The 25,898-nt window shown below is 43.1% G+C and overlaps 1 long non-coding RNA gene and 1 pseudogene across 1 annotated transcript; one reads left to right on the top strand and one right to left on the bottom strand.

Annotated features, from left to right (window-relative positions):
* Window positions 1–11,821: 11,821 nt before the first annotated feature.
* LOC133759907 (uncharacterized) lies at window positions 11,822–25,250 on the top strand. Its single transcript, XR_009865930.1, has 3 exons — window positions 11,822–11,965; window positions 15,833–16,326; window positions 24,952–25,250. It is a non-coding gene; the product is annotated as an uncharacterized LOC133759907 (long non-coding RNA).
* Window positions 21,987–22,153, bottom strand: LOC133761229 (U2 spliceosomal RNA; annotated as a pseudogene).
* Window positions 25,251–25,898: the final 648 nt, after the last annotated feature.

The following is a 25,898-nucleotide window of genomic DNA, read 5'->3' as shown; positions in this document are numbered from 1 at the left end:
GCAGCTCGTTCTCAAGCTTCTGGGCAGGGACATCTAAGATCAAGAGCCCAGAAAATCCAGCCTGTGTTCAGGACCCGCGTCCTGCTTCATGCAGGGCCGTCTTCTCCCTGTGTCCACCACGGCCCAACAGGCAAAGGAGCCCTCTGGAGTCACTTTTCTAAGGGCTCTAATCCCATTTATGAAGTCTCTGGCCTCATGACCTAATGACTTCCCAGGGGCCCACACTCCAAACACCATCACACTGGGGTTTAGGTTTCAACAAAAGAATTCTGGAAGGACACAAATATTCGGTGTAGAGCAATATGCTTACAAATACTTGCAAACTCTACCACCCAAATGAAGGGTTTTCATGGGAGATCATCATAGATCTCTGCCATAACTTATAAAACATAAACAAACGAGTCATTAAGACCCACACGGCACCCTTTATTAATGTCTGAGACTACAATAATGAGGAATACCACAAAATGTCTGCAAAATATGTCCTTTTAATTTGTTTAAAAAACATATACCAGTTTCCTATGAAATACTAGGGCTAGAGCTAAGACATATTTAGAGTTACAGCAACTCCTTCCCCTCTAGGCCGTGACAAGAACAAAATGACAATTTCTATTTTAGCACACGGGGAATTTCTTGTTGTTGTTTAAAAGGATTTTATATAATTTTTTTGAAAGTCAGAGTTACACAGAGAGAGGAGAGGCGGGGGGGGGGGGGAGAGAGAGAGAGAGAGAGAGAGAGTTCTATCCGCTGGTTCACTCCCCAGATGGCCGCATTGGCTGGAGCTGTGCCGATCCGAAGCCAGGTGCCAAGAGCTTCTTCCTGGCCTCCCATGGGGGTGCAGGGGCCCAAGGACTTGGGCCATCTTCTACTGCTATCCTAGGCCATAGCAGAGAGCCGGATCAGAAGAGGAGCAGCCGGGACTAGAACCGACGTCCATATAGGATGCCGGCGCTTCAGGCCAGGGCTTTAACCCACTGCACCACAGCACTGGCCCCGGATTTTATATTTCTTAAATGAAGCTATCTTTAGCCTAAGCACTAAAGGGCCTCTGTCAAAAAATTTTGATAAAAACGCGATCACTGGGGCCAGCGCTGTGATGTAGCAGGTTAAAGCCTTGGCCTGCAGTGCTGGCATCCCTTATGGGCACTGGTTCGAGTCACAGCTGCTCTACTTCTGATCCACCTCTCTGCTAATGTGCCTGTGATAAGCAGCACTCACATGGGCACTCAGATTAAATTTCATGTTGGAGAATCAGAGGCCATTCTTATCTGGGGAATCAGGAAAGAGTTAATGAAGGAGGCGAGTGTTTGAGCTAAACTTTGAAGCCGAGTTGCTTTGGACATGTGTAGTAAGGAGCGATTCATAGAATACAAGGCCAAAGCACAGATCTAGAAAAAGGTAAGGAACATGCAGATGAGAAGAGGAAAAATGTTGAATTCCAGGACAAATAAAAAGGTTTATAATATGTTGGATATCTTGGAAAGATCATTGAGTTGGTTTAAAATGAGGGTGATGTGCTAGTTCTTTGTTTCAAAAATTTGTATTATTTTTCCACATTTTAATGTTTCTGAAGGCAGAAAAATCTTACACTCAATATGGACAGTTAATTTAATATTTCTTTATCACCTAGAAAGAGGTTATTGAATCAATGATATATTCACAATTGATGGAAATAGTTTAATATTTCATAATTATATAATCTTTTTCATGCCCCCATATAAGCTACTTTTCAAGTTATTTGGTGAAATAAGTGAAATGGTCTAGGTAAATACTGATCACATAGTGTTCTCTGTAAACTTACTATGTTTGTAAAAATAGAATTGTAAAAGTTTGATAGGCAATGAAAAACTATTGAAGATTTCAAAAAGAAGAAATTTGAATCAAGTTGCTATTGTTTGGATGTGGTTGTCCTCAAAGGTTTATGTATTGGAAGTTCGGTCCCCAGTGTGGTAACATTGAGAGGTGGCAGGAACTTTTTTTTTTTTCCAAGAATTATTTATTTATTTGAAAGATCAGTGGAAAGAGAAAAGAAGACGCAGAGTTAGAGATTTCCCTTCCCAATTGGCCATAACAGCAAACTCTGAACTAGCACAAATTCAGGAGCCAGGAACTCCATCTGGGTCTTCCACATGGAGATCTTCCACTGCTTTTCCAGGCACATTAACAGGAAGCTGGATCCGAAGTAGAGCAGTCAGACCCAAAATGGGGCTCCAATGTGGGCTGCCACACTAAAGGTGGTGGCTTAACCTGCTTGCCACAGTGCTGGCCCCATGGTTGGACCGTTAAGAGCTGGGGTCTAATGGAGGTCTAGGTCTTGGAGGGGGGCCCTGTCCTCAGAAAGGATGAACATGGGTCTTGTGGAACCCCAGTCTCTCTTTGGCTTTCTGCCTTACAATGTAATTGCCAACATTTGAAGCCATCTGCCATGAGGCCTCCACCAGGAGCCAAGCACATGCTGGTGGCATTGCCCTTAAAGTCCAGACGATGAGCTAAATAAACCTCTTTTCTTTCCAAAGTACCCAGCCTCAGGTATTTCATTATAGTCATGGAAAAAGGACTACTACTGGCATCAATATTACCTGTCAGTAATATGAAGACTCAGTTGATTCTGGGAAACTATTGCAATAGTCTGAAGAGGATTTAGTTATTTAAGGGATAATCTAGGGCAGAACCCATGAAAATGAATGGCAGGTGCTTTGCCTTAGAGTTGCTATTGACCGGGCTTGGGTATGATGGAGAGATAGTACCACTAATAGACCAAAAGATGCAGGAAACGAAGCAAGTATGGAAGCAAAGCTGCTTGATTTGGGACATACTGAATTCAACTCAACCATGAGGCAGGCCCACATTGGGATGCCCAAAAATCATTTAGAAATCTGTAACTTCACTCTGGAAGGAGATGATGCTTAAAGTATTTTAGAGTAATTTTCATTTAGGTGACAATTAAAACCATGGATGTAGATAAGATTTTTTTTAAAGATTTATTTATTTATTTGAAAGTCAGAGTTACACAGAGAAAGAAAGAAAAGCAGAGAGAGAGGTCCTCCATCCGCTGGTTCATTCCCCAATTGGCCACAACAGCTGGAGCTGTGCTGATCCGAAGCCAGAAGCTAGGAGCAATTCCTCCAGGTCTCCAACGAGGGCACAGGGGCCCACGGACCTGGGCCACCCTCCACCACTCTCCCAGGTCATAGCAGAGAGCCGAATCAGAAGTGGAGTAGCCGGGACTCGAACCGGTGCCCACATGGGATGCCGGCACTGCAGGCGGCAGCTCTTACCCTCCAAGCCACAGCACCGGCCCCAGATAAGATTTTTTTTTTTTAATTTGATTTATTTATTTTATTTGAAAGGCAGAGTTAGAGAGAGAGAAGAAACAGAGAGAAACACATACACGCAGAAGAGATTTTTTTATCCACTGTTTCACTCCCCAAATGACTGCTAGGCTGAAGTCAGGAACCAAGAACTCCATACAGGTCTCCCATGTGAGTGCCAGGGATCCAAACACTTGGGTCATCTTCTGCTGCCTTCCCAGGCACATTAGCATAGAGCTGGATTAGAAGTGGAGCAATTATGATGTGAACCTGCACTTGCAGGTGGGGGTTTAAGATTTTTAAAAGACAGGAAGAGTGAGCAAAAGAGAAGAAGATGAAGAATGGAGACTCTAGAGAAAAACAACATTTAAACTATTAATTGAAAGGTAAACAAAGGAACCGGGGGGAAAAAGGATTTCAAAGTGTAGAGAACAGGCTGGCGCCGTGGTTTAACAGGCTAATCCTCCACCTTGCGGCGCCGGCACACCGGATTCTATCCCGGTTGCCCCTCTTCCAAGCCAGCTCTCTGCTATGGCCCGGGAAGGCAGTGAAGGATGGCCCAAGTCCTTGGGCCCTGCACCCGCATGGGAGACCAGGAGAAGCACCTGGCTCCTGGCTTCGGATCAGCACGATGCGCCAGCCGCAGCGGCCATTGGAGGGTGAACCAACGGCAAAAAGGAAGACCTTCCTCTCTGTCTCTCTCTCTCACTATCCACTCTGCCTGTCCAAAAAAAAAAAAAAAAAAAAAAAAGTGTAGAGAACAAGAAAAAGGCCGTGGCCATGAATCCAAAGAGAAGCCGGTTAACAGTGCTAAGTGTATTGATTCCACAGGGACACTTTTATGGATACAAAGACAAATTGGTATGAAGATAGCTCTTTCTTTGTATACATGCATTATCTTTGAATACCTTTTGGCATCTGGCTCCCATCTTTTTACTTCCACTTCTTTCCTTTGGCAGCATTGTCTCAGCCCTTTCATTTCCACCTGCATTTCTGTGGATACTTTAGTAGCTTTGAGAACTCTTCCCCCTGCCCATGTACTTGTAGGGAGGGCAGAGACTATCTGAGGCAGCCCTTTAGGGTAATCCTACGCTGATGCTTAATGATGTCAGAGAAAGAAATGATACCAAGCTTACCTGGGCAAGTCATGGGTGAGGGCCCTAGGTGCTTCCCTTTCAGGGAAATCCAAGTCCTCATAATAATACCGTATAGTTTAGGATCTGCGCACAGGTTACCTGGAGTCACCTTACAATTTTTTGGAAAAGATGCTGCTGCCTCTCACGTAAGAACTCTGCAGCCCCTCTCAGCTCTTCCCATTCTGTTGTTGTTTCTATTTCCATGGCATTGTATACAATAGTTGGTTCTTTCTTTACTTTGCCATTCAGGGTCCTTTGAATAAACTCATATTCATGGAAATCAGCTTAAAATTAGAGCAAGTTACTGCATAACTTATGTTGAATGCATTATATATTTGCAGATGGTGGCAGTCTTGTATTTGTCATAATCACATTTTCTTGTGATAATGTATAATGCATCAATAGCCTGTTGGCAATGAATTTAGTTCTAGTGTGAAAATCACATAGGAATGGATTAGGTTTGGTTCTGATTTTCCTGCTAATGGGACTTGTGAGGTCTACATTCAGTACAGTGCTACATGCCTGGCTCTGTTAATGTGTCAGTTTAAGCATAAAAGCAGAATTGGCTTTAGTAAAAGCAAAGAACTTATCTGTTTACTGTTTTTTTTTCATTTCTTGCATGCTTGTGTTGCATTTTTAATAATGGTTTTGATGATATTTCTTAAAATGCAATTGTGAACTAAATCAAATGAAGACCTTTGAATGAGAATAACTAGAAGCTGCAAGGGTGCAAGGGAGTATAGTTTGTTGGATCTGGGTTAAGACTTGGATATCCTATTATTCTTTCTCTTTTTCTTTTTTTAAAAGATGTATTTATTTATTTGAAAGTCAGAGTTATACAGAGAGAGGAGAGGCAGAGAGAGAGGTCTTCCATCTGCTGGTTTACTCCCCAGATGGCCACAACGGCTGGAGCTGTGCTGATCCGAAGCCAGGAGTTGGAGCTTCCTCCAGGTCTCCCACGTGGGTGCAGGGGCCCAAGGACTTGGGCCATCTTCTACTGCTTTCCCAAGCCATAGCAGAGAGCTGGATCAAAAGTGGGACAGCCAGCACTCATACCGGCACCCATATGGGATGCCACCACTGCAGGAGGCGTCTTTCCCCGCTATGTCATAGCACCGGCCCCTATTATTATTTTTCAAACATTTTGTTTTTTGAGCAGCGGTGGGAGGAGGATTGGTTTTAAAGACATTTACTTAAAAGTCAGAGTGGGGAGGGGAAGGCAGAAGGGAGAGAGATCTTCCATCTGCTGGTTTACTCCCCAAATGCTTGTGATAGCCAGGTCTGGGCCAGGCTTAAGCCAGGAGCCAGGAATCCCATCTGGGTCTCCCACATGGGTAGCAGGGGCCCAGGTACTTGGGCCATCTACTACTGCCTTCCTGAGTGCAATAGCAGGAAGCTGGATTAAAAGCAGAGCAGTTGGAATACAAACTAGCACTCTGATATGGGATGTTGGCATGGCAAGTGGTGGCTTAACCCACTGTGCCACAGTGCCAGCTCCTGGCCATCTTATTGCTAAGAAATTTCCTTAATTTTCTAGTATACCCTGAAGTTTCATGACTACTTTTCATCTGGAATAAGTTAGAAAATTGAGCATAAGTAGGGAACTATCTAGTTAAAAAATTAGTTAGATAAAATCTACAATTACCTGCAGCTTATCTAGATACGTACTAAAATAGTTGAGGAAAGGCTTTAGAGGGTGGACAGATCTCTCTGAAAATTTGTGGAAGGATGGAGAGTTTTCAGAAAGAGCCAACATCTTATCTAAATATTTTGGAAGGAATAGAAGAGATCCAAGCAACTCAGGCTGTGTATTTAATTTCCATAACTGAAAAAAATACACATCAGTGGGAATATTCTCCTCATTCAGTGTGGTGAGTGAGTGACTGTCCTTCACCCCAACTTTAGGGAAATGGGCTGTAACTAGAGCGTGAGGGATTTGGGTTAGAATGTTAAGAGTTTTATGACTGGGAGGAATATTGGAACAACTTCCTAAGAAATATTGTGCAATCTCTTTCTTTAGAGGTCTTTAAAAATAGGATAAATTTTCATGTCTGGCTTAAATCTGGTGCTGCCCAAAGGCGAAGGGAAGCCAGAGTGCCTGATTTTATGCCTCATGTATATGTTTTGGAGATCTTTGAAGATCTATTTCCTCATTTCACACGTTGGAAACTATTTTTTTAAATATTCTTTCACTTTATATGAATTTTGCTTTACAAAACAGTATCCCTATAGTGCTTTGCCTTTCATTGCATTTCCATGGAAAAAAAGAATGGCTAGGCATGTCACTCCCACTCAACCTCCTTTTTTTCTTTTGCTTCAGTACACTGTGTTTTTGGTCACATGTGTACACAACAAAGTTCGAATAAGTAGTCACAGGAACCTTTTCTGGCAGACTTTGGTCAATCAACTCTATGCTATCCATACAGAATGGACAATAGTGGTACAGGCAGGGAGGAGGCAGAGGGCCCAGAAGCTCTTGGCAGCTGTGCAGTCTGGTTAGAGAAGGAGACAAGTTACAGAGTTTGGACATTCAGTTCTGAGCTGTTATTCCTGAGTCAACAGGATTTTAATTATGTATGTGGCCTAGAAGAGACGTTTACGCAAGAGGAACATATTGTTGTCGAATGTGCTTGGGATTTGCTCATGGTTCAGAATTGGAAGGAAGCCGAAGTCATTTCTGAAGGTACGTAACCGAACTAAAGGAACATGGAATCATGATAGCCCTCCTAGCGCAGGAAAATCACCATCATCCCTGCCTTCTTCCCATTCCTGCTTCCTACTCCACTCATTCCTCTTCTTTTATGGTTATCCTTTTCACACTACATTCATTCGTTTGAAATCACAGGAATAAAGGTTGTGTTAAATATATCTTTATCTTTAAGTATCTTTTTCTCCTGTCATGATGTTGAAGTCACTTAGAGTTTGTGTTTCTAAGTTCACTGTGACCTTTTATGTATTTTAGACTAGCTTTGGAAAAAGTTAAAAATTTACTGCATTGAACTGAGGTGCTGTGTGAGGCATAGAAAGCCTGTTCTCAGTAATGGTGGGTAATAATTTCTTTCGTATGGTTGGATTAGATGGGATCAAGAGGCCTGCAGTAGGCAAAGAAATTAGCTTTTGGGTTGGCGCTATGGCATAGCGGGTAAAGCTGCCGCCTGCAGTGCCAGCATCCCATATGGGTGCTGGTTAGAGACCCAGCTGCTCCACTTCCAACCCAGCTCTATGCTATGGCCTGAGAAAGCAGTTGTGGATAGCCCAAGTCCTTGGGCCCCTGCACCTGTGTGGGAGGTCAGGAAGAAGCTCCTGGCTCCTGGCTTCAGGTCAGTACAGCTCCGACTGTTGCGGCCAATTGGGAGTGAACCAGCAGATGAAAGACCTCTCTCTCTGTCTCGCCTTTCTCTGTGTAACTCTGACTTTCAAATAAATAGAAACGAAATTAGCTTTTCTTAGAGTAAGCTTTTCTTCCTGGGACTCCATTGACTGATTCATTCATTCATTCTATATTTTCTAAGCACCTACAATGTGTCAGCTGTATTAACCATCAGTACACGTACAGGTATACTAATTTTGTTTTAACTTGCTTTCTTAGTGTGCCTTTGTTTAATTTACCTTCTCCACACCCACCCAGGCATGCTGCATTATAGAATGACATTTCCTACTTTCGATAGCTAATAGTGATCGGGCATTTATCAGACATTCTCCTCAAGACTTTTTCTATATTGTGTTATTTAATTTCCTTAGCACACAACCTTATGAGGTAACCTCCTTTAAATAGGAAGGAGCCAAGAACAGGCAGGAGAGGTATCTTGCACAAGGTCACATACCTAATGAGTGAACCCAGGCTGTGAGTCTTTGAGCCTTTGTTCCTAATCCCATGCTGTCATGCCTCCAAGCATTGTTTATTCCATGAGTTTTTGATTTAAATGTTTTCTTTAGGTGCAAATTCTCAAGACTGCCTTTATGCCTTATTAAATTGTCATTTTTGCCTTTTGTTTTCATCTCTTATGCCTCCTTGAAAAATCCTTCTATAGTTGTTTTTTTAAGAATACAATGAACTATTTGAATCTTCAGTGACTTTAGATTTTGCAATACTTTCTTAAATGCCATCTGGGTTCTCTTTTAAAGCCTTGTAATATAACCAAATAGTACATTTGAAAAGTTAATATAAAATAAACCATTTTAGGATATAAACTGATGTTTTGCTCTAATGCCCATATAGATAAAAATAATTCTTGGTGCTTTGAGTAACTATAAACACTAAAAAACCCCATGAGAGTCTTTGGTGAAGTAAAGAAAAATGTACAATGTACCTTAGTGTGCACAGCATTGGTTTTCTCCAGCTTAGTAAGAGATTACAATACAGTTTTCATCCAACCTAGAAATGACTACTATGATTTTTGTAAGGGTGAGAACTCAAATCATGTTTCTTTAATGCCAGTATTACTGTCTTGAAAAACTTCCTTTTGAAATGAGCCAGATCTACCAAACCAACATATCATCTTGGAGCAATTAAAGGTTTTATGGTTTCCCCCTCTACAATCTTATTTCCAGCTGACAGGTTTTGAAGGTTCCCCAAGGATAACCGTTTGGCAGATGTCATGTACCTTTCAATGTAGGGGTTGTAAAAAGCAAATGATGACTTTGTTAGAACCTAGGACTCATGGTGGGCTTTATTCTATACATCCCAGAGTTGGCATCTAAATTAGTGGGGACACTTAGAAGCCAGGTTTACCCCTTCATATCCTCGCTCTGCCACTTGCTAAATAGCTATGCAATCTTGGACAAGTTAGTTAAACTCTTAGAGCCTTGGTTTTGGCTTCTGCAATTTAGGAATACCAACAGCATCCATCTCATAGAGTTGTTATGAGATGAGATAATCCATGTGAAGCACAGGGCAGAGTGCCGGACCCAAAAGAAACAGCCAATAAATGTTAGAGTTTACCCATCCCAACAGTGGTGAAAATGAAGGCATCTCATGTTGAGCTCAATTCTTTTTCAAGACCTTCATAGAACTTGCTATTCATACTTTAATTCATAGTTTCATAATACTAGAGATCTCTAAGGTTTTTAGTGTTTTTCATTTACTCAAAGCACAAATGGTTGTTTTTCTCTATGTGGATGTGAGAGGAAAAAGTCATTTTCTATTCTGAAACTATTTACTCTGCATTAACTTTTACAAACATGGGGCCAGCTGTGTGGCATAACAGGTAAAGCTGCCACCTGCAATGCCAGCATCCTGTATAGGTGCCGGTTGGTGTCCTGGCTGTTCCACTTCCAATCTATCTCCCTGCTAATGGTCTGGGAAAAGCAGTATAAGATGGCTTAAGTACTTGAGTCCCTGCCACCCATGTGGGTGATCTGGATGAAGCTCCAGGCTTTGGTCTGGCCAGATCCATCCCCAGCTGTTGTGGTCATCTAGGGAGTTAACCAGTGGATGGAAGATCTCTCTCTCTCTCTCTCTCTCTTTCTAACTCTGACTTTCAAATAAATAAATAAACTTCCAAAGGAAAAATTTTTTACAAAGCTATTATACTGCTTTGGCCATATTAGAAGTCTTTCATAGTGAATCAAGAGTACAAATGGACTGTTTTTGACACTTGGCCTCTGCAAGCAGGGTCTACAGGAGCTGGTAAGTAAAGGCACATGGGCTCTGGGTTGGCAAAGGTTATAGGGGCCTGGATGAAGGGAGGAAGCTAGTTCTGTGATGCCTACACTGTGTTGGCCAAGCCTGTTAACCCCGATTATAGGTATTATCTGCAAATAATGATTCCCTAGTCAAGTAAATTGGGAAAGTCCTGCGTTAAGTTAAACATGGTTAAAAGCCTTTCCTTATTATAGAACTGCTCACTCTTCAGCCTTAGTCTGAATTGCAGCCCTGCCTCTTTCTAGCTTTATGACTTTATTTTCATCAGTTAACTTCTTCAACCTGTTTCCCCAACTGAAAAAAAAATGAGGATAGTAATAGTATCTATTGGTTTATTATGAATTACATGCGGTAAAATTCTGTTCTGAGCCCACAGTAAGTACTATATAAGTGCTGCTCTTATTAATGAGATGGAGGGAGCGTTGAAGCTGGTGTCATTTAATCCCCACTGCAGCCACAAACTCAACTGAAATTGGTCTATACAATGGGGGCAAAATGCCACTTCCCTGACTCAATGTGAGAAATGCAACATACTTGAGAGATATTAAAAATGTAAGAGATGTATAGTAAATGACAAGGATGACCATTCCTGCAATTCCCATTAATATCATTCACTAATATACACCGACCTTGTGTTGATGGCGTTGATTGAGAGACCTGGACAAACTGAATATAAATATGTACAGTCTGCTCACTTCCCACTGTGTGGTGGAAACAGTGAGGAAGAGCTGACATGGACCTGTGTCAGGGGCCTCTATTTCTCAGGGTAAAATATAGAGGATTCAGGCCTCAGGAGACAGGGATTGAGAGAGGCTGGGGGCAGTGGGATCATAGGGCAGAAGTAGCTCCCGCTAATCCTGTACGCTGTGATAAGAGCTACTGCATTCAAATCAGATGCCACTCGTCAGATAAACACAGAATGTCCTGGGCTCAATGAAGATGGCTAAACTACTTTCTTTACTGTAGGAGCACTCAGATTCATTGACGCGCTACAGTGATGCTTCGGTACGCATTCGGAAGCTCTAGGAAAGGGATGTTGTTTGGAGCATTTCCCAAGCAGATCCTTTTCTTTTTTCCTCAGCCAGCATCTTGAGAGATTGGAGTGCCTTCACACACAAACACACACACACACACGTTGAGAACTGGCTGTGCAGTTGTGCTGTCTTTTTGTCCACTCGGGTGCTTCGTTCTCCCAGAAGGCTGCTGCTGGCCTGATTTACCATCCAGACTTCTCTACCATCAGCAGGATTCAGTCTTGACTTGTTTCTAGTGATGATGTAGCACATTTAAATGTACAATATGTTGATCTATAGGAAATAGCTGATTTTCACCTATGAAAATGACAGTTCCACGTGGTTCCAACTAATCCTTAGGACAAAGACTGCAAATGCCATTTGAGTCCACTTGGTTCAGGTGTTCCTTCCTGCCACCTGAAGAAGGGCAATTAGTGTATGGGGACTGGGTTCTCCCAGTTTGTAAAATATTTATGGAAGGCTTATTCTATACCTCAGACAATACAGTCCATAGCAATTTTCCAGTAAAGTATTACCTACCTCCCTCTTGGTTAAGCAATGAAATAATGAAAAACTTGCTGCAAAAAGTTCAAGGACAATGAGCCAAAAAATGACATCTAAATTTTTCTTTCCGATCCTGGGTGCCACCAGCTCCACCATTTCCAAATATTCCAGATGACTGGGTCAGCAGTTTCTAACCCCTCTAGCCCCCTCCGGGGGCTCCTCCTCCCACAGAGTCTTGGCTAAGGTCAAACACAGGCTGCAGGCCCTGGAAATGAGCTCCTTGAAGACTGCAGGGAGGGGGGCTCCTAACCCACGTATACAGAGAAGATTGACTCTTAAATGGGACCACAAGTTAAAGTCAGTGATTAATTTATTATTTATCCCTCTTTTTAAAAAATATGTAATTATTTGCTTAGAGATTCAGAGTAACAGGGATATATATATATATATATAGAGAGAGAGAGAGAGAGAGAGAATCTCTATTCAGTTCACTTCCTAGATGGTCACATTGGCCAGTGTTGGGCCAGGCTGAAGCCAGGAGCCAGGAACTTAATCCAGGTCTCTTACGTGGGTGGCAGGGGCCCAAACACTTGGGCTATCTTCTGTTGCTTTTCACAGGCCATTAGCAGGGAACTGGATTGGAAGTGGAGCAGCTGGGACACAAATTGGTACCCATGTGAAATGCCAGCATCAACGGGCTTTACCCATTATGCCATAACCCAGGCTCTATTTTTTATTTTTTAAGGATTTATTTCTTTAAAAGGTAGAGTAATAAAATTATAGAAAGAGAGAGAAATCTTCTATTCACTGATTTACTTTCCAAATGACTACAACAGTCAGGGCTGGGCCAGCCAGAAGCCAGGGGCCAGAATCTCCATCCAGGTCTCCCACATGGATGGCAGGGGCCCAAGTACCTGGGCCATCATCTACTGCCTTGCCAGGTGCATCAGCAAGGAGCTGAATAAGAAGTGGAGTAGCTGGGCCTTGAACCAGTACTCATGGGATGCTAGTGTAGTAGGTGGCGCTTAACCCACTTCACCACCAATGCAGAGCCCTCAGTGATTAACATCCATCCACTCATCTACTGTTTCCTTCTGTATATTGTTATAGAATGCTCAGAAATGTACTAGGCTGACTGCTAAGTTCAGGGTAAAACAGTAGACAGGATAGATTCTCAGAGTCTAGTGACAGAGGCAGAGGTCAGCAAGCACTTACAATTGAGTCCATTGGCCAGGGTGCTGCCAAGTCAAGGAAGGCAAAATGAAGAAAGCCACATGGACAAAGGGATGGCCGAGCATGTGAAGAATCAGGTACTCCTTGAGGGGGCAGACATTTAGCCCAATAGTTCAAATACCCTCGTTCCACATTGGAGTGCTTGTGTTTGATGGCCAGCTCTTGCTCCTGACACTAGCTCCTGTCTAATGCAGACCCTGAGAGGCAGTAAGTGATGATTCAAGTCATTGGGTTTCTGCCTCCCAACTGGGAGATCTGGATTGCATTCCCAGCTCCTGGTTCTGGTCCCAGCCCAGCCAAACCCCAGCTGTTATGGTCATTTGGAGAATAAACCAGTAGGTAGAAATTTTCTCTGTGTGTCTGTCTCTCTATGAATGCCTCTCTCTCTCTTTCTCTCTCTCTCTCTCTGCCTGTCAAAGAAAAATAATAACCATTTTTAAAGATTTATTTATTTATTTGAAAGTCAGAGTTACAGAGAAGGAGAAGCAGAGAGAGAGAGAGAGAGAGAGAGAGAGAGAGAGAGAAATCTTCCATCCGCTGGTTCACTCCCCAGATGGCTGCAACAGCCAGAGCTGACTGATCTGAAGCCAGGAGTCAGGAGCTTCCTCCAGGTCTCCCATGTGGGTGCAGGGCCCCAAGGTCTTGAGCCATCTTCTATTGCTTTCCCAGGCCATAGCAGAGAGCTGGATTGGAAGTGGAGCAACTGGGACTTGAATTGACGCCCATATGGGATGCTGGCACTGCAGGTGCTGGATTTACCTGCTATGCCACAGCACTGGCCCCCATATATGGGATTTTGAAATATATTATCTCTTTTGTTTTCTTGAAAGATTTATTTATTTATTTGAAAGGCAGAGTTATAGAGACAAAGACAATGATCTTCCAACTGCTAGTTTATTCCTCAAATGACCTCAATGATCAGGGCTAGGCCAGGCTAAACCAGGAGCCCAGAACTCTATCCAGGTCTCCCAGTGGGTAGCAGGGACCCAAGTACTTGAGTCATCTTCTGCTGCTTTCCTGCTTTCCCAGATGCATTAACAGGGAGCTGGTTTGGAAGTGGAGCATCCAGGACTCAAACTGTTGACTGTATGGGATATTAACATCACAGGAGACAGATTAACTTGCTGCACCACAATGCTGGCCCCAGAAAAATGTTATGACCTAATGCCAATTTGTACACTCTGTAGATAGCATCAAGAGAAAGCAGCACCCGATTTTAATTCAATTCAATATATAAAAATGATAACTGATAAACCAGATCTGTTAAGGGAGAGTACATGATCTATTTCAAAAATAGTCTTGTCAATTGCCTTTGGCTTACTGGGTGTTGGAGCAGCCGGTCAATTTTATCAGTAGATGAAGGACTCTGAACTAGAGAAGCAGTATTCACAGCACAGAATGAGTCTCGTTTTCACAGACGTGGTCCTCACAGAATTCCTTTGAATCATGATCATTTTTGTTAATTGATAGCCAATTCTATCTTCAGAAGTTAATTTTATATGCATTTTAAGAAACCATAGGTTTTCAAAGCCCAATTCCTCATTTATCTTTATGCTGCACTTGGCCTTCTTGGCAATATTTGCAGGTGAACTAGCTGTTTGGGAAACTTGCATCCCGTATTGGAGTGCTGGGTTCAAGTCCAGGCTCTATTACTGATTCCAGCTTCCTGCTAATGTGCACCCTGGGAGGCAGCAGGTGATGGTACTAGAACCTGGGTCCCTGCCACCCTCATGGGAGATCTGGACTGAGCTCCAGGCTCTTTGCTTTGGCTTGGCCCATCCCTGACAGTAGCAGGCATATGAGGAGTAAACCAATGGATGAAAGATCTCTTGTCCCTCTGCCTTTCAAATAAGAATATAAATTAATTAAAAATGTACCTAATTGGTGATGGGGTATGGGAAGTGTTAAGGAAGGAAGTAGCCTAATTTTTAAGTTTGAAAGATTGTGACTGGGGCTGGCGCTGTGGCATGGCAGGTAAAGCTGCCGCCTGCCGTGCAGGCATCCTATATGGGTGCTGCTTTGAGTCCTGGCTGCTCCACTTCCTATCCAGCTCTCTGCTATGGCCTGGGAAAGCAGTAGAAGATGGCCCAACTCCTTGGGCCCTTTTACGTGTGTGGTTCCTAGCTTGAGGTCAGCCTAGCTCCGGTGGTTACAACCGTTTTGGGAGTGAACCAGCGCATGGAAGAGCTCTCTCTCTCTCTTTGCCTCTGCCTCTCTGTAACTCCGACTTTCAAATAAATAAATAAATAAATCTTAAAAAATTGTGACAAATGTTATTTTAAAAGGAGAAAGAGATTACATGGTAATTCTCTTATTTAGAAGTTAACATAACTCAGGGGCTGATTCGTGGCCTAGTGGGTTAAATCCCTGCCTTCAATGCTGGCATCCCATACTGGTGCTAGTTTGTCTCAGGCTGCTTCGCTCTCAATCCAGCTCCCTGCTTATGCTCCTGGGAAAGCAGTGGAAAATAGCTCAGGTAGTTGGGCCCCTGCACTCACATGGAAGAAGCTCCTGGCTCCTGGCTTCGTATTGACACAGCTCCAGCCATTGTAGCCATTTGGGGAGTGAACCAGCAGATGGAAGATCTTTTTCTCTGTCTTTTCCTCTCTCTGTCTGTAGTTCTATCTCAAATAAATAAATAAAAATCTAAAAAAAAAAAAAAAAACCACATTACACAATGAATATGATTTTAAATGCTAAGTACTTTTATTAAAGCAATATCTTCACCCTTACTAAATTTACAGTTATAATAAATAATAGAGGCACTCAGGCAAAATGGGTAGAGACATCTTCCTCTAGCAATAGCACTCCTCAAGTCCATGAATAGCAATTGTTAATAACAGACAATAAAAAAATGTCATTATGCTGATGTTTGAACAGTGTTCAGTCATTTGTATACAAGGACTGTAAGCTAAAGGCCAGTAGGAAAAAAATTACAGGTGGTCGCTTTTTTAAAGTTTAAGGCCTATTTAACACTTACCCTCTCCTTAGCCCAGGGTGACAGCAGTGTGTGATACAGTTGGAATCCTGGAAGCAATCCTGAAACTGCCTCTGACAGTTGAGAAGATAGAATTCTATCCCTCTTCTGAGTAATTTCTTCTGCAGTCTCTCTGTTGGGAGCCAGTCTTGCTGAACATTGAAATACTGCTCAGCCCATTCTGCATCGTGGACCATCTAGGCTTCCGGAAACTTTCCAAGCTGAAAACATTCCAGACATTCCTTAACACAACGGTCCTCAAAAGGCTGGTTTCTTCGGATCCCGCAGGAACACTGGCTGCATGGTTGTAGTCCCCGCTGCACAAGCCCTGCCTTAGCAGACACCGGGCTGGGGCTGCCTCCCCTCTCCTCTCAAAGGCTTGCTGTGCTCGGCCGGGAGTTTGTCCAGCTCGCGCTGAGCGGGGCGCCTGAGGACACTGGGACCCTCGGTAAGGAAGCCTCCGTCCACCAGGCTGAGCTTGCAGCAGCACAGTGAAGCTACACAAGAGGTGGGCTATTTGGTGTGTGGTGTGTTTTCTTTGGAAACAGGCATGAAATGAGGTTTCCTTTAGCAAAGTCTTGCCCCCCTCCACATCCAAGAGTCTCCAAATTACTTTTAATAAATTCAAGAAACAGAAATTCTACACTGGAACTCTTATTAGCTGCCTTGCTTATAAAAATAATTTCAGGACACACCATTCCCCCTCTTTTTCCCTATTAATAGTTCCAGTTCTGCCTCTTTGCCCCCACTCTATCCGTCTCTCCTCACTTTGCTTCATATACACTTGGTTTGAAATTCGTTCTCTCTGCAATCCGGGAAAGGGAATATCAACTGCTCCAAGATTGAAGCTTTTCAAGAAGGAGCAATACCTTCAGCCTTAATAAATTTGCAGTTATAATAAACAATAGAGACACTCAGGCGAAATGGATACAGATACCTTCTTCTAGCAAGTCCATGAACTCCCCAGGTCCATGAATAGCATTTGTTAATAATAGATGATAAAACGTTCAATTACGGAGACTTCTTCCCCAAATGACCTGCTCCTTTCACATGCAGGCTGATGAGCTTGGCACTGCTCTCCATGGGGATTTAGCTTGCCTAAAATTCTCCTTAGACTTTTCTTTCCTGGTTCCCACATTCCCTGATAAATACAGCAAAATCCGCCGTCTTCCTCAGGAAACACGAGGACAAGGTCTGGCACACAGGTCTTACTACGTAAAATATGGGTTCTTGGTCAAGTGTGACAGGCAGCACCAGTGCACCTGGGCCGGGAGCTCTGACCAGTGGAGTTTGTCATTGGGGCCAATTTGTTCTCAGTGACCCGTGAGACACTGAACGCACCAGAGGTGCTCTATAGTCAGTAGGAGACTGTCAGCCAGTGAGCTGTCAGTCAGAGCCCGGGGTGGGGAGTGACAAGAATGAGGGGCTAAGGAGGAAGCCACTGGGCCATTGCACACTTCCGTGTGCAGCGTGAGAGCTGTGGGCTGGGGCTCACTGCAGAGGTTACCAAAATGAGAAGGCAGTGGGCGACACGTTTTCCTCTGCCCTTGACAGGACACGTCAATGTCCTCTTTTGCCAGATCTGTTATTTTCCTGGATCCATTTACCAAACATCCTTCTGGCTTTGGAAGCTATGGCAGAATGGTCAAATGCCCGGTCTGAACCTCAGAAGCTCACCTAGACAAATTCTGTGAGATGTTGTCACCTAAAAATACCCCTTGTGGATCCCAGGGAGCAGGAATTGAAGCAGAGACAGCAAGTTCATGCTGCTTTTCAAAGAGTCACTATGGAGTGTTTACAAGGATCCCACAGATGACTAAAATTAGTTTATTCTGCACAGCATTAGCCACTGCTGACTCAAGATGGTGATACAAGGAGTGTTAAGCTGTGAGCTCACCAGGAAGCTCATTCTCTTAAAATTACTATCTGGCAGGGAGAGACCCCGCATTCACATCAGTGGGTGGAAGATGGGGTATAAATAGCCACTTGTTACACCACCACTCAGGAGTGCACGCCCTGCTTATCTGCAGCTGTGTTTCTCACGGGTATCTGAGCCTCCTGACTGGTCTCTTGTCTCTCAGGGCTCGAGAGTTTGAAGTGATTATTATGTGCACGTAGGGATATCACTCTTTTTGATGGTGCAATACAATAATCAGAAAAAAGCTGAAGTGATCTGTTGAGGCTCATCCAACAACTCACTGACACTTAAAACTGAGTTTTCAGTCCTATAATCTTCCAAGTTTTTATTTAAAAATAATTTATTTATTTATTTGAAAGGCAGAGTTACACATACAACACACACACACACACAATATTTCATCTGCTGGTTCACTCCCCAAATGGCCACAATGGTCAAGGCTAAATCAGGTCAAAGACAGGAGCCTGGAACTCCATTCAGGTCTCCCACATGGGTGGCAGGGGCCCAAGCACTTGAGTGATCTGCTGCTTTCCCAGGAGCATTAGCAGGGAGCTGGATCAGAAGTGGAGCAAATGAGACTCCAGCCAGTACTCACATGGGATGTCGGTATCATAGGCAGCAACCTAACCCACTGTGCCAAAAAGATGGTCCTCTCCCCTTTTAAAGGATTCATTTTATTTATCTGAAAAGCATAGTTACAGAGAAAGATCTTCTGACACTGTAAACATCCTCTAAGGCAGAGGACATGTCCTGTCAGCTGAGCCAAGTGTCAGTGGTCAGTGTATTAGAAACATGTTCGGATAGGCATAGGCAGAGAACAGTGTACAGAGACAGGCTGTTGTGCTGCGGAAAAAGAGACTTTTGTCCTATTGAAGGTCAAGGTTATCAGAATCGAGCTGTACCCACACTCTACTCAAAATTATTAGCTCAATAAAGACAAAAAGTCAGAGAAGGCAACAATCTAAGTAAATTGGCTAATCAATGCAGGGTACCAGTGACTCCGTGTTTCTGCGTCAGCCTGTCGCGTTCTGTCCTGGTGGCTGATTCTGTGTCCCTTTTCATACCTGCTACAGATTTTCTGTGATAACCATTGCAGGACAGAAGTAGATGTTTTTCAGCATGTGCCAGACTCATTTCTAAATGGTTCATTGCTCTGTAGGTGCGCATTCTCTGCCACTGATAAATTCCCCCATGTGTTGAACCCATTTTCTGACTTATTAAGTCCCGGGATGATTCTTCAGTGACACAAGAAGCTACGCATCACTGAAGCCCTGGAATGTTTCTTGCTGGGACATTGCGTACTTCATTTCTAATTCAGCTTTTCTTCTTACTCATATTTGGCTTTACTTTATCAATAAATTACACAATCAATAATTGGGAACAGCATCTTAGAAGTTCTGCAAAGATGCTTCTCAGTGATGCGTGGGAACGAGAAGCGTTCAGGGAGAATTGGAATTCAAATGGCACTGGGGGCAGGATGGCTCTTGGGCTTGATGACGTCATGGTAGAAGTGACAGCTGGACTTGCACTCATGCTAGCAGTTCTGCTCTGTAGTCAGATGAACACGCTGCAGACCTGGAGTGATTTTCTGGCTCCTGGTGAGGGCCTCAGCTGAGGGTACTGTGGGCATTTGGAAAGTGAACTAGTGGATGAGCACTCTCTATACCTCTCTGATGGTCTTTTTGCCTCAAATAAATAAAATAAATTTTAAAATAAATAACATTTGATTTCACACATCCCAGTTAGTTGGTATTCCCTTTAAAATTTCTTTGTGCCAAATTTCTTTAGAAAAAGTTCTTGGGGGTGAGGTAGGCACATGTCCTACCAGTTAAGACGCAGCTTGGGACACCGCAGGGTACCTGGGTTTGAATCGCAGCTCTTTTCCTGATTCCAGCTTGCTGCTAATGGGCACCCTGGGAGTTCAAATATTTGGATCCTCTTTGCAGGATTCACAACTTTCTGACCATCTGCTGCAGCTTCTGCCATCCTCCAATCACCAGCATACCTGATCCAACCTCCAGCAGCATTGATGTGGGCTCCTCAGGGCACCCTCCCAGAAGAGCGGTGGCCACCTGGGAGGCAGGCTCCACCATCCGGCAGAGGAAAAATGCCAGCTGTGGAAGAAGGAGCCCAGGCCGCACCACTTTGGCAGGCACCAGGGGGATGTGGGGATTCTACACAGAAGGCTCACTTGGGCTCAGAGTTGGCCATGTTCTAGTATTATTTATGAGTCTTCTGTTCATTGCTTCTGTGTTCATGTCATCTGGTAGGGCAAGAACAATCGCTCACAGATTTGGCTGCGTGTGTCATCATCTGCGTTAGAAGAAGAAACTCACCATGTCTTGTACCAAAAGTATAGTGATTTTCTGCTCCTGAGAAAGAAATTTTCTGTAAGCTTATTGTTTTACAGGGAACTTAACATGAATTGATTTTGAGGAGTCAGGTTTTTTCCATGACTAATAAACCTTTTAACTCATTTTTTAAAAAGTAGTTGGGTCCCAACTACCCATGTGGGAGACCCCAAACTGAGTTCCCAGCTCCTGGTTTCAGTCTTCGCCCAGCCCTGGCTATTGTGGATATATTGTGGATATTTGCTCTCTTTCTCAGTCTGTCTGTCTCCCTCAAATAAAATAAATAAATGAATGAATAAATACAATAAGACTTTAAAAACTAAAAAAAAAAAATCCATTTGGCCTCTTTCATGTGACCAGTGTTGAGCAAAAGTCTTCAGAAGTTAAGTTTCTTCAAAATGCTGCTCGAATGCCTCCATCTTCAGCTTCTGCCAATCACCCCATCCTTTCCTCCATCCCTTCAACTCTGACACCACCCTAAGATAATCCATGTATGACACTCAGGTAGAAAGAAAAGTGCTCACGAAGTGTTGGCTACTATTTTCTCGGCCTCTTTGAAGCATGGGTCACCTTCTACCTGTGTCTCCATTATCCTAAACAACTTTGCTCCCCAACCAGACTTTCAGCTCCTGGAGAATTTGATACTTCCTTTTTATTACCAGCTGGGACTGCACTTTCTGGGTCCTTGATAAATGTGTGTTGAATGAATAACAGAATTTTGGGTTTTTTTTATGTATCTTCATACTCTCATACTTGATAGTTAGTAGACCTTCAACGTTCAATGAATGGATATAAACCAAAATTTCAATTGTTAACTATTTGAAAGGCCACCAAAGTTAAGCACTGTGTTCCTATGATTGGTCTTCCTAATATCTTGTTAGTGCCAAACACATTACACAGCAACATCAGCAAGGTTACCCTTGAACCCAGTTATTGTCAGTGGTGTGCTTTGTCATTTAAGTAACTGACTGCCCCGCTTCCCCAACTTCCTACATGAAGAGTAAAGTAATTATAGCTAACGTTTATTGTGCCTTTGCTTTGAGTCGGGCTCTGTTCTAGACACTTTACACATACTTAATTTAATTCTTGCTGCGATCACTTCCAAGGTGAGGTATCAACTTGCCTCAGGTCATGAACTTGGTAAGCACTGCATTGTAGCCAAGGCTGGGCTGGGGTGGCAGATGAATGATGGTTTGATAGCACATTTCATTGAATATGTTCAATTGAGAGCAAATGGCAGAATCCATCCAGCCAAGATGCTGATACACAGAGGCTTCCATGTCCCTCTCAAATACACTGGTGCTCACAGCTGTCTTCTCCATCCCTGGTGCCCCAGGTAGAGGGTGGGAGGATACAGAAACTGCTGCTTGATTGGCAAGCACAGAAAATGTTCGCCTAGCGACTCCAGGGCACTTGTCTTTGCAAATATCTGCTCTGCCCTATCAGCAAGCAACACCCTGTCTCATCCATGCCCACTTTCCCTCTCATCCTCTAATCTCTCCCAGGTGTTCCCTGGGCTTTGGATTTTCCACTTTCCTACTCTCCTCCAATGGCCTGAACCCTACAAGTCATTTGAGATGCGAGTTAGGTAGCAGTTCTTGCTAGAAGCCTTCCCTTTTTATGTACTGGAGATAGAGAAAGAACTAAGACTTGTTCCAGACAGGTGTCGGCACCTCTACAACCCTCTGAGCATTGCTTTATCACGGTTCATATTGTTCTACTTTGTAAATGCTGGTTTAGTTGTCTCTGCTCCTAGGTTGCAAGCTCCTCATGGGTGGGGATCCTGTATTTAGTCACTCGTATCATTTCTATGAGTCACACAAGGTATCTCATTACTGTTTACTGAATGAATACATGATTGAATAAATGTAAGCATTCCTTTGCATGTCCATTCCACTCCAAAATTATGGCATAAACCAAATACAGGAAATGTATATTTCCACATTTAGATGCCAAAGATTTGGCAGGAAAAGCATTGCCAAGAATAACAAGTAAAAGATACTATTTCTCTGTCCTTGTGTATCAGCTACTACACTTGATCTTAGCCAAGAAGGCTGAGAAGTGATGTCCCTATGTATCAGAGAGAAAATATCCCACTGCTACCCAGACCAAGACCATAGGAATAAATAATGTTTGATGAGGGAAAAAAAATGCAAGCCTGAAAAATTTGTGGCTGGAAAAAAGGGTTTCAAGCAGCATTTTATTTTTCCCTTCCGCGGACTTGTTGTGTAAATTATGTATGGGGCAACTATCTGATAGGAGGATTCAGTGGTAATTACTTGTTCTCAAATGTTTGGTTAACCACGCCTCTTAATCCCACATACAGTAGCTTAGCACAGAATTAAATTCTGCCCTTTAGGTAGGATTAGCATGTGGAGTTTCTTATTTCTGTAGTTAAAATATTTTTATCCCAATACTTGTACTTTTCCATTAAGAATGAAGGCAGAGTGTGTATGTTGGGGGGGATATAAATAGTGTGGAATTTTTATGATTCAACTCATCATCCTTTTTGGTTTGTGGTTGATTTTTATGGGTACCATTTTTTTTAATTACTCACCCATAATTAGTTACAGGAACATAGAAAGAATTGCTAGATCATTTTCTCCTTTAATGAATCTAATATCTTCTCTTGGTCAATAATTAGCATCTTTAATTTTATAAGGGGAAAAGTAACTTCCTTCAGTCTTTCCTCTAAAAATGCAGACAACTCATGAGACAAGTTTAGATGGAACCCTTAGGGAGAAAGGTTTTTATCTGCTGCCACATAGAGCAGGAATGGGGGAAATTGTTACTCTGAATAACTGGCGAGTTTGGTCATGCTGATTTATTAATTAATTCATTAATGTTTGTTTGGGCCTAGCAGGGACCAGAACCTGCTATTTACTGGGGATGTGAAAAGAACTCAGAGCTGGTGTCTGTTCTCAAGTAGCTTTCAATGGAGCAAGGGGTGCCTATATGAACAGTTGCAATGAATCAAGACAGTTCTTACACGAAAGTCTCTACAAAGCACAGCAGGGCTTTAGCAGAACATGAGCTGGCTGAGAGTGTGATGATGGTGTGAGTCCGGAATAGGAATCTGCAGAGGAGACAGTACCTGAGCTGAAACCTGCTGACGGAGCAGGAATTTGCCAGGCAGCAGAGCTGGTGGCTGAGTGATAGGTGAAGGTGTTTGAGACACAGAAGGATGAGAAGCTGGGTGCTAGAGTCTCTGGGGCTTTATTATCTGTAGCAAGTGGCCTGGGACCCAACCCACAGCTCACTGAGCCATCTCAGTGAGAGGCAGTCCAAGGTGAGGCCCTTTGGGGAAAGGTTAGAGAGAGAGCAGGTTCATTCTGGCAGCCGCATGCTGGGGAGACCAGCATAATGGGACACTGTCTCATTGTTTGGTCCAAACACTGTGAGGGCAGATCTGGAACAACTGTGGTAGGAATCAGAGGTGAGTGGTAATGCAGAGGCAGGGCCAGGCAGCTCACAGGCTGCTCTTGGCCCTGGAAGCCACAAGATCTGTCCTGACTCAAGTTTCCATTTAGTGATCAGGGCTGCCTGCAGCACCCCAAGCATTGAAAGTAACTTGAAGCAGAAAAGTGAATTAGCCCAACATTAGAACAGTTCCTTAACATTAAATAAGACGTTTTCAGCTTGATTGTCGCTTTTGGAGGAGCATATTTGTCTATCTATTGAGTAATCATATTTATGCCAGAGAGGTTACTGCAATGATTCCAACACCGTTCTCCAAGCCTGTCCCCATCTGCTTTCAAAGTCCCTCATTAGCACTTTCTTCGTGGTTTCGTTTTTATTGTGGAGCCGGTAAATGTATGCAGAAGATGATCAACACCATAAATATTAACCTGTGATGTCAGATCTACTTTCCTGGTAGCTGAGATCTTCATTTAATGTGCACTGACATTTTCTATGCTTATGTCCATGTAAATGCTTACATCTGCTTTCAAAACTCTTCAGAATTTCAGGAAATCTGCTACAATCATATTGATCTGCGACTGTCTCATGCGTCCTGGTGACAAGGTCCCCACTTTGTGCCTTGGCACAGCCATTTTCCTGTCTGAATTGTTCATTCTTAGAAACCTCTAACCTCAGCCGGCGCCGTGGCTTAACAGGCTAGTCCTCCACCTTGCGGCGCCAGCACACCGGGTTCTAGCCCTGGTCGGGGCGCCGGATTCTATCCTGGTTGCCCCTCTTCCAGGCCAGCTCTCTGCTGTGGCCCGGGAAGGCAGTGGAAGATGGCCCAAGTGCTTGGGCCCTGCACCCGCATGGGAGACCAGGAGAAGCACCTGGCTCCTGGCTTCAGATCAGCAAGATGCGCCGGCCGCGGTGGCCATTGGAGGGTGAACCAACGGCAAAAAGGAAGACCTTCCTCTCTGTCTCTCTCTCTCACTATCCACTCTGCCTGCTCCTCTTTCAAACCCTGGCCCCAGATTAAATGTCCCTGAGATGTTTAGCCACTATTCCAGTTGCTTGTTGACTTCTTGACAGCAATGCATTAAACGTATAGCCATGTTTCTGCTTAAGTCTTCTTAAACATTTTCATGTACATATCTTGGGCAGTTAGCGTCATCCATAGTTGAGTGTGGGTTCAGTAGATGACATCATCAGCCAATGAACACATAGTGGAAATACATTTCCAGCTCTCTGCCCTCATTTTATATTACCCTCAAAATTTTAAGATTTTTCTAGATCCCCAAATCTTTACCTAAGTGTCATTGAGACATCATCCCTGTTTCTGACTTCTCTGTACAGTTCTTTGAAAAAAATATTCAAAATACTTTAAATGCGCAGAAAAGTACAGAGTATAGCAAACCTGAATTTTTTTAAAAAGATTTATTTTATTTGAAAGGCAGAGTTACAGAGAAGCAGAGGCAGAGAGAGAGAGAGAAAGAGAAAGAAGAGGACTTCCATCTGCTGGTTCACTCCCCAGATAGCTGCAACGGCTGGAGCTAGGCCAATCCGAAGCCAGGAACTAGGAGCTTCTTCCAGGTCTCCCATGGAGCAGCTGGGACTTGAACCTGCGCCCATATGGATTCCAGTGCTGCAGGCAGAATAAGTTTAGCCCACTGTGCCACAGCACTGGCCCTGATGTTAATTCTGTCTATCTGTATCTCTCTATGCCTCTCAAATAAATAAAAATGTCACATAAATAAAATTTTACTTAAGATATTCATGCATCAGAATTCTGTTATTTTTATCTATAAATGTCTGTGATTATATTTTAACAAACAGAGCAATTATATTTATTATGATTATTCATATATTTAGGACTACTTATAGCATCTAACTTGGAATTTTTTATTCCTTAGTGATTTTCCCTTATTTTTTTGTCATCTTATAAGTAATTATTTACTTACACACTGTTTTGGGAAAAAATTCTGTTTATCTTCCTAATGTAGCTACCACTTTAAAAGCAAAAATAACACATATTACTTTAAAAATTACATGTATACTTATCTTCTCAATCTCTCTGTGTTGAGATCCCATCATTTCACCCCACACAAATACAAGTACCTCCCCTTTTTCCCTTTTCCTTCTTTCACAGAAAAGTGGTTATACTATCCCATTCTTCTGTAGCTTGCTTTTCTGTTATAGCTTTGAGCATATGATTATGATATTTGAACGTATCATATGGCAGTTGAACGTATGACCATATGACTGACATAGGTGACTCAGTCTTTGTAATGGCTATGTAACAGTGATGATGATGGCTGACATTTGCTGAGTGAGTACTACCTGTCAAAAACGTCATCTTCTGCAAAGTTCACAACAACTACATGAGCAAGGAACCTGCAGCTTAAAGAGGTG

This window comes from Lepus europaeus, chromosome 5 (genome assembly GCF_033115175.1).
Source record: "Lepus europaeus isolate LE1 chromosome 5, mLepTim1.pri, whole genome shotgun sequence".
Lineage (NCBI taxonomy): Eukaryota > Metazoa > Chordata > Mammalia > Lagomorpha > Leporidae > Lepus > Lepus europaeus.
Note: the sequence above shows the minus strand (reverse complement) of the source record. Positions and strands in the feature narration are given on the sequence as shown.